Source organism: Cucurbita pepo, chromosome 18 (genome assembly GCF_057944985.1).
Source record: "Cucurbita pepo subsp. pepo isolate OVF chromosome 18, ASM5794498v1, whole genome shotgun sequence".
NCBI lineage: Eukaryota > Viridiplantae > Streptophyta > Magnoliopsida > Cucurbitales > Cucurbitaceae > Cucurbita > Cucurbita pepo.
Window position 1 is genome coordinate 3,981,395 of NC_141815.1, and position 7,468 is coordinate 3,988,862.

Consider the following 7,468-nt stretch of genomic DNA (forward strand, 5'->3'; position numbering starts at 1 on the left):
GTACTACAAATCCAACTTGTCTAGATTGGAGGCCAGCCCTATGTAGTTTTAACGATAGATCTCTAGATCATGAGTTGCATGTGTTTGTATTCTCGGACCTCAATAGTGGGGTCACTTATTGAGTATTTCTTAAAATACTCAAGCCGTGTGTTACTTCTATTTAAAGTAAAGGCAACGCACCCTGCACGACTGACAATGACATCGCAAGTAGATACCATGACACGTGCATGAGATAGTGGTATTATTTTCTTAGTTTTAGGTTAGTACATGGTGTTTTTGCTTTTAATGTTTTACTTCATTTATTATTATTTTTTTATATTGTTTGAAAGATACGTTTCGAACATATAAGTCCATGATAGTGTTTTAAAACGAAGTTTTAAATGTTCAGTTTCACATAAGAGCTAGACTATGATTACGGTTGCGACTATAAGTTAGTAGAAATCTAGGGTCGTTGCATGACCCAAGACTCTAGTAGTAAAATATGAAAGATGACCTCAATGATTAACTTAAAAGAATTTAAGAGATTCCATGAACTCAAGAGTGGTGACAAATATAATGTCATTATTGATTCAGCTCATGAGAATGATTTGTTACACGAATAAGATATATTTACTTTAGGGTTATTGATTCTAAGCATGTCATGAATATGGAGTGTTACCGGTATGCATTACCCTAAGGTTAGTTCATGAGATTATGGCAAGATTTGCTAGCCTAAGGATATGAAAGATATGAATAAAATAGGAAAATTATAACTCAAACTTTAAGACTTAATAATCTACCCAACACATAATTTTTTTTATTATATATAGTTAAAATTCTTCCATTTTTAATTGAATAATTTTTATTAAAAAAAAATGAGCAAATAATACTTTTTCCTTCTATCATGTTCTAATTCTTCCTTGTTGACTCTCTACAAAATAATTTTTTTTTTTTTTACATTTTAAAAAATGGGTCTACACATACCTCCCCTAAAGCTCATTCTTGATTAAAATTTAAGTTCAATTATTATATTATTTTCGTTTAAATATTGATTTAAGAAAAACATACAAGGTTAGGTTTCGAAGCTCAGTTGGTTAGAGCATTGCTCTTATGAGCCGAAAGTCACCAGTTTGAACCTCGCCAAAACCAAAGAGTTAAAACCAAACACAATCACCAAAGAGTTAGAACCTCAAGAATTGTTAGTTTTCAAATTTTAGTCAAATTTTGAAGATGTTTATTTCTTTCCATAGTTAACAAAATAGAATGAAATTAAGTTTTTTGCATGGTTATTAATACTCTTCAACTTCGATGAAAGTAGTAAAGTGAATCGAGTCACGACCTGATTATTTAGAATGCTTGAAGCACAGATTGTGACTGGGGTTGACTCGGTGGATATAGAATAACGATAAAAAATTTCACAATACAAAACAAGAAGTATTTAAAACATAATATACATATATATTTACACTATATCAAAATAGAGCTCATACATAAATAGTTTTAAATACAAAATATGGAACAGAGAAACGAGCAAAACAAAAAGAAGGTTAGAGGTTATTATGAGGCTTGTCTATGTCATCTCTTCCAGAGTCCGCCCCCATCCTTGTCTAGCTTCTTGTATCGAAAAAATATTAAAAACATGGAGTGAGTATAAAGACTCCGTAAGTTATTTACTTATCGACTTTTAATCATGTCCTTAGTATGGTAGGGTACCACACTATTTTAAGACTGGTTCTTATTCTTGTCCTAAGAACTTAGGCCCCTAGGTTCTATACTTGAGTTCTAAGTTGTTGTCATGATCTAGCCAAAGGACTTTGGTCTTGTATTCGGAGGTCTTAATCTTGGTTCTAATCTAAAGGATCTTGGTTTTTTAATTCTTTTTCTATTCCCTAAAACACTCCCTTAAGATTTACGGTACGAGCCATGAACCTAACAACCTATGTCCAAGGGTTCATTTATTCAAAGTAACATAGTCTGTACTTATGTCCAAAATTTCTTGCATTCTAAGTGATGTAGGTTCAACATACCTCCAAGGTTTCATGTGTTGTCTCCTATACAGTCTGAAAGCTATGCCCAATGCTTCTTACAAGTGGTGTAGTTTGAAATCTGTCTCCAAGGCTTCTTACTTTTAAAGCGATGTAGTTTGAAAACCTATGCCCAAGGCTTCTCACGTTCCAAGTGACATAGTCTGAATACCTACACCCTGTTAGAAATCACGATCCTCCATAATGGTATGGAATTGTTAACTTTTGGCATAAAATCTCATGGACTTGCTTTTGGTTTCTCCAAGAGGACTTATACGAATGGAGATGTCTTTCTTATTTATAAATCCATGATCATCCTCTAGATTAGCCAATGTGAGACTTCCTCCCAAAAATCTTCAATAATTCTCCCATCGATCAAAGTACACCATAGAAGCTCCTTTGTTGAGGCCTATGGAATCCTTGAATAACCTCCCTTTAATCAAGGCTCAACTCATTCTCTGGAGCCCTCAAACAAAGTACACCCTTTGTTCGACAATTGAGTCACTTTTGACTACACCTTCGAGGCTCACAATTTCTTTGTTTGACACTTGAGAATTCTATTGACATTGCTAAATTAAGGGCGTGACTCTGATACAATGTTAGAAATCACGACCCTCCACAATGGTATGATATTGTCCACTTTGAACAAAAGCTTTTATAGTTTTGCTTTTGGTTTCCCCAACATAACAATGGAGATGTATTTCTTAACTCATGATCATTCCCTTAATTAGCCAATGTGGGACTCCCTCCCAACAATCCTTAACATGCCCAATGTTTCATATATTCCAAGCGGCGTAATCTGAAACCTGAATCCAAGACTTCTTATGTTCCAAGTGATGTAGTTTGAAGACCTACAGACAAAGATTATGTTCCAAGCGATATAGTAATAATCATGAACATATTGTACCAGGACTTGAGTTTCTTAGTTTGAGAACCTTGATCCTCAATTCTTGAGTTGTACCTCGTATTCTTCTTGTCTTAATGGATATAGGACTTGTGTTGGTCTTTTACTTGGTTTTTGTCCTTAGAGCATTCTCTTAATTTCTTGGGTCTTTTAGTTCTTATTATTGAGGCACAAGTCATATCTTAAACTATTCATAAATCATGAACTCAGAGTAGTAACATGCATGAATCATTCAAAGTATCTTAAAGTCATAACATGTTTCTTAAAAATTCTAGAAAGGTCTTTAATTTTGGTTATGAGTCATTAAGGATATTCCTTTAAGCCTTAACTTATATCCCTAACTTTGTTTAATTTCTAAAATTTATCTAAAACTGCTTCATACATTGAACATGTCCTTATAACCTTGTAAGTAGACCTCTTAAGCTATTTCTAGAATTTTTGGGGCTTGAAATATCTTAAAGTAATTAGGGGTACTTTAGTCATTTAATCACTAAGCCCTATTGTAAAATTTTATGACACTTAGTCATTTGGTTCTTGAACTAAGGTAAACCATGTTGGAGTATTTTGGTTATTTTGCATTGTTTCTTGGTTTGGCTACTTATCCTTATTCATTGGCCACAAAACTTTATGTACATCCTTAATATTTCATAAAAGGCTTAGTTTGGGCTCTTAACTAATGGTTCTTAGTATTTTTGTTTCATATTCCCATAATCTATACTTAACTCAAACTTCATGCTAAAATTCAAATGATTCGTACAAGTATTTCTTAAGAAAAGTTCAAGACTGGCTACTTACCTTATCGTCGTTGTTCGGGACCTCCGTTCTCAAGTTTCTAATGGAATCACTAAGAAAAATTAAGGGAGGGTTTCATGCAATTCATCAAACATATCGTGTAGTCTGGAAATAGGGTGTTGATACTTTACCATGATTATATTGATGGCTCTACAATCCGCACATATGCCCCAAGTTTCATCTTTCTTTGGCACCAATAAGATTGATATAGAACATGGACTCAAACTTACTTGTATATACCCCTTTTCCATGAGCTCCTCTACTTGTCATGAATTTCTTTAGTCTCAATTGGATTGACTTTGTAAGTTGGCCTATTAGGAATGATAACCCCACATTCAATCACCTAGAGCGAATGTAGTCAATCATGTATACAATCACACATACAATTACCTGGAGCTGAATCACACATACTCAATGGGGCGATATCATTCATCAAGCTTCCAGAGCATAGATGCACAAATTCTCATTCGCTTTTCAACGTCTGAGGTTGTTATCATAACTACCACACACAAAAAAAAAAAAAAAAAAAAAAAAAAAAAAAAACATACAACAAATCCATACAGGTCTTAGAACATATCATACCATTGTAATAGATAATATTTGATCGACCCATACTAGGATGTGGTGAGGCATGTCGTCGAGCTTCTTCCAGATTTAATTTAATTAATCTATTAGAAATTTTAATATCTTCTTTTGATAGAAAACTAAACTCTTAATAGATTCTAGAATGAATAATAGAATCATTTTTTTTTTATAGTTTTCTAAAAAATAATAGATAATATAATCTGGTTTTGTTATTTTTTCTTTTATTATAAAGTTATAATAAACCTTTATTTTGTTTTGCCTTTTCTTTTTTTTATCTAGTCTTATATTTGATCGACCCAAATTTATAAATCTAATAAAATTGAAATGTTCGCGGGCGAATATTTCCTCTTTTTATATGTGTTTCGGTTCTCGGGTTAGTTAGCCCATGAACCGACTTCTCATAATAAATGGATTGGTCTTGGGTTCCTTACGCCATCCTACCCAATGAATTATTAGGATTCCTTTTCTATAGAATATTATGTATTCACGGGTTCCCTTGTTCCCATCGCCTCTCGATTAATGGTTAGGTTTGAGTCTTAGAGGTGTACCCATCTATATCCTAAAAAAGCCTATAAAATCCAAAACCCAACTACTCTTATACTAATATGTCACGGTCCAAATTTCAAGGTTTCAAAAAAAGAATCATACTAAAAAGACAAAAGCCAAACAAATGTAAAATAAAAGACGAAAATGATAAAATTTAAATAAAAAGAAGGACAACAAAAAAAAAAAAAAATAAATAAATAAATAATATAAACTAAAATTTGACTATTGTCCAATTTATTACAAACCAAACAATTAATTCACGATATGAATACAAATAGAAATACAAAAGACCCGAAATACAATGAAGAGATTGACGCCTCAGAATGATCCCCTTTGTGACCCCACAACTCTCAAACGCTCCTCCACCTCAACTGGCAGCCTATAGACCACCTGACAAAGAAAGGGAAAAATGGTGAATATATACATATACACCATAAGCAATCTACTTATAGGCTCTTACTGTATTATTGACATAGCAGGAGACCACAAATTTTACTCTAGGATCTAGGTGTATTGCTCTTGTTGTGCATAGCATTGGGTAGATAGCTTAGCATACGCGGGGTAACTGGTATCCAATATAGCTGGCGAACTCTCTCTATCATGTGGGGATAGCATGGTGAGTGATATGCTACTCATCAGGTGGAGATAGCATGGTGAGTGCTATCATGCTCATCATCCATGGGAGGTTGCTAGCGAATCCATCCAACATGCCATGTAGTCGTTAAATGTCAGGAGCTCTACCTCCTGTATGTGCTAGTTTCTTAGACTACCAACATGATCAACGTCTTCCCACAGGATGGATCCACCGTGCGGGGTAATTACTGATTACCAATATAATATGTCCAACATTTATATAAAAGAATTTATCTTCATTTTCTTGTTCTTCCTTATTTGAATCCAAAAAAAAAAAAAAAAATTATGTTTTAAAAAATTTCTTGCATTTTTTAAAATGGGGCGTTACACATACCTCCCCTAAAACTCATTCTTAGTTAAAATTTAAAATTTAATTCAATCGAAGTAGAGAATACTGGCTAAATAAGTTATAATTTGTTTAAAAATTATTTGTTTCTAAATAAGAAAAGCTTATAATTATATTATTTTGATTCAAATATTGATTTAATTAAAACATACAAAGTTTTGTAGTTCAGTTGGTTAGAGCGTTGGTCTTATGAGCCGAAGGTTGCGGGTTTAAGCCTTGCCGAAACCAACCACCAAACCATGTATGTCAAATAGTTTTCAGGTGTAAGTTCATTGTCTTTAGTAAGAAACTTAAGATTTTACATAAACATCAAAACAACAAGAAGGTTAGAGGTTAGTGTGAGGCTTGTCTATGTCATCTCCTCCAGAATCCGCCCCCCATCCTTGACATGCTTCTTATCGACCCCCCATCCTTGACATGCTTCTTATCGACTTTTAATCGTGTCCTTTGAATGGTAGGGTATCACACTATTTTAAGACTTTTTCTTATTCTTTGTAGCTAAATTTTCTGCTACTCGACTTATTTGCTAAACTTACTGCATAATTGAGTGTATGAACCCACCTACGGGTTCAAAATTTATTTTGGATCTAAAAAAAAGACAACCTTTAGGCGAAAGTTGGGGGATCAAAGGTTGAGAATGACAGAACGAAATATACGAACTTGGAGCCCAACTGAATTAGTTGTTTAAAAATCCAGCAGTCATGGCTTATGGAGAGAGAATAACTATTAATGGTATTCATTTAACAGAGCAATCAGAGCATATGCACACCAAGATGTGGAAGAGCTTAATCCATACAATATCATACCAGAAATGCAAGCAATTACTTTTGAGATAAAACTCGTGATGTTCCAAATGTTGCAAGCCATTAGACAATCTCATGGACTACTGTTAGAAGATCCCCCTACATCTAAAGTCAATTTTTGGGAGTTCCTAACTCATTTCAACTCAATGGAGTGATTAGGTTTATTCTCTTATTCTTTGAAGGATTGTGCTAAATCATGGTTGAATACTTTAGCACCAGAAGCAATTGATTCATGGAATAGTCTAGCAGAGTCATTATTGATCAAGTATTTTTCACCCACTAGAAACTCATGGTTCAGAAATGAGATTGTTTCTTTTCAACCGTTTGAAGATGAAATACTAAGCGAAGCTTTGGAGAGATTCAAGGAGATTCTTAGAAAGTGTCATCGCCATGGATTACCCATTGTACCCAAATAAAAACTTTCTACAATGGATTGAATATTGCTTACACACTTCCACAAATGGAGATACTTTGTCAAAGACATATAATGAAGCTTATGAGATTCTAGAAAAACTAGCATCTAACAATTGTCAATGGGCCGATGCGAGGAGAATCTAGAAAAGAAGACATGAGGAGTACTTGAAATTGATGTTTTGACCTATATCAACGCTCAATTAGCTTTGGTGACTAATATTCTACAAAATCTAGCATTGGGATAAGGCTCAATCACTAAAGCACCCGTCCAAGCTACTACTAAAATGACCTAAATAGCAACCGAATCTTGTGTATATTGAGAAGAGGAACACACTCTTGATCAATGTCCAAGTAATCCGACTTCAATTTCTTATATGAGGAATCAAGCTAGTCAAGGCAACCAGAAATTCAACCTAAAGAAATTCCAAATTTTTCTTGGAAG

At 33.8% G+C, this 7,468-nt stretch overlaps 1 non-coding gene across 1 annotated transcript; it reads right to left on the bottom strand.

Moving 5' to 3' along the window:
- Positions 1-6,903: 6,903 nt before the first annotated feature.
- On the bottom strand, positions 6,904-7,009 carry LOC147787068 (small nucleolar RNA R71). The gene has a single exon (XR_015414107.1). It is a non-coding gene; the product is annotated as a small nucleolar RNA R71 (small nucleolar RNA).
- Positions 7,010-7,468: the final 459 nt, after the last annotated feature.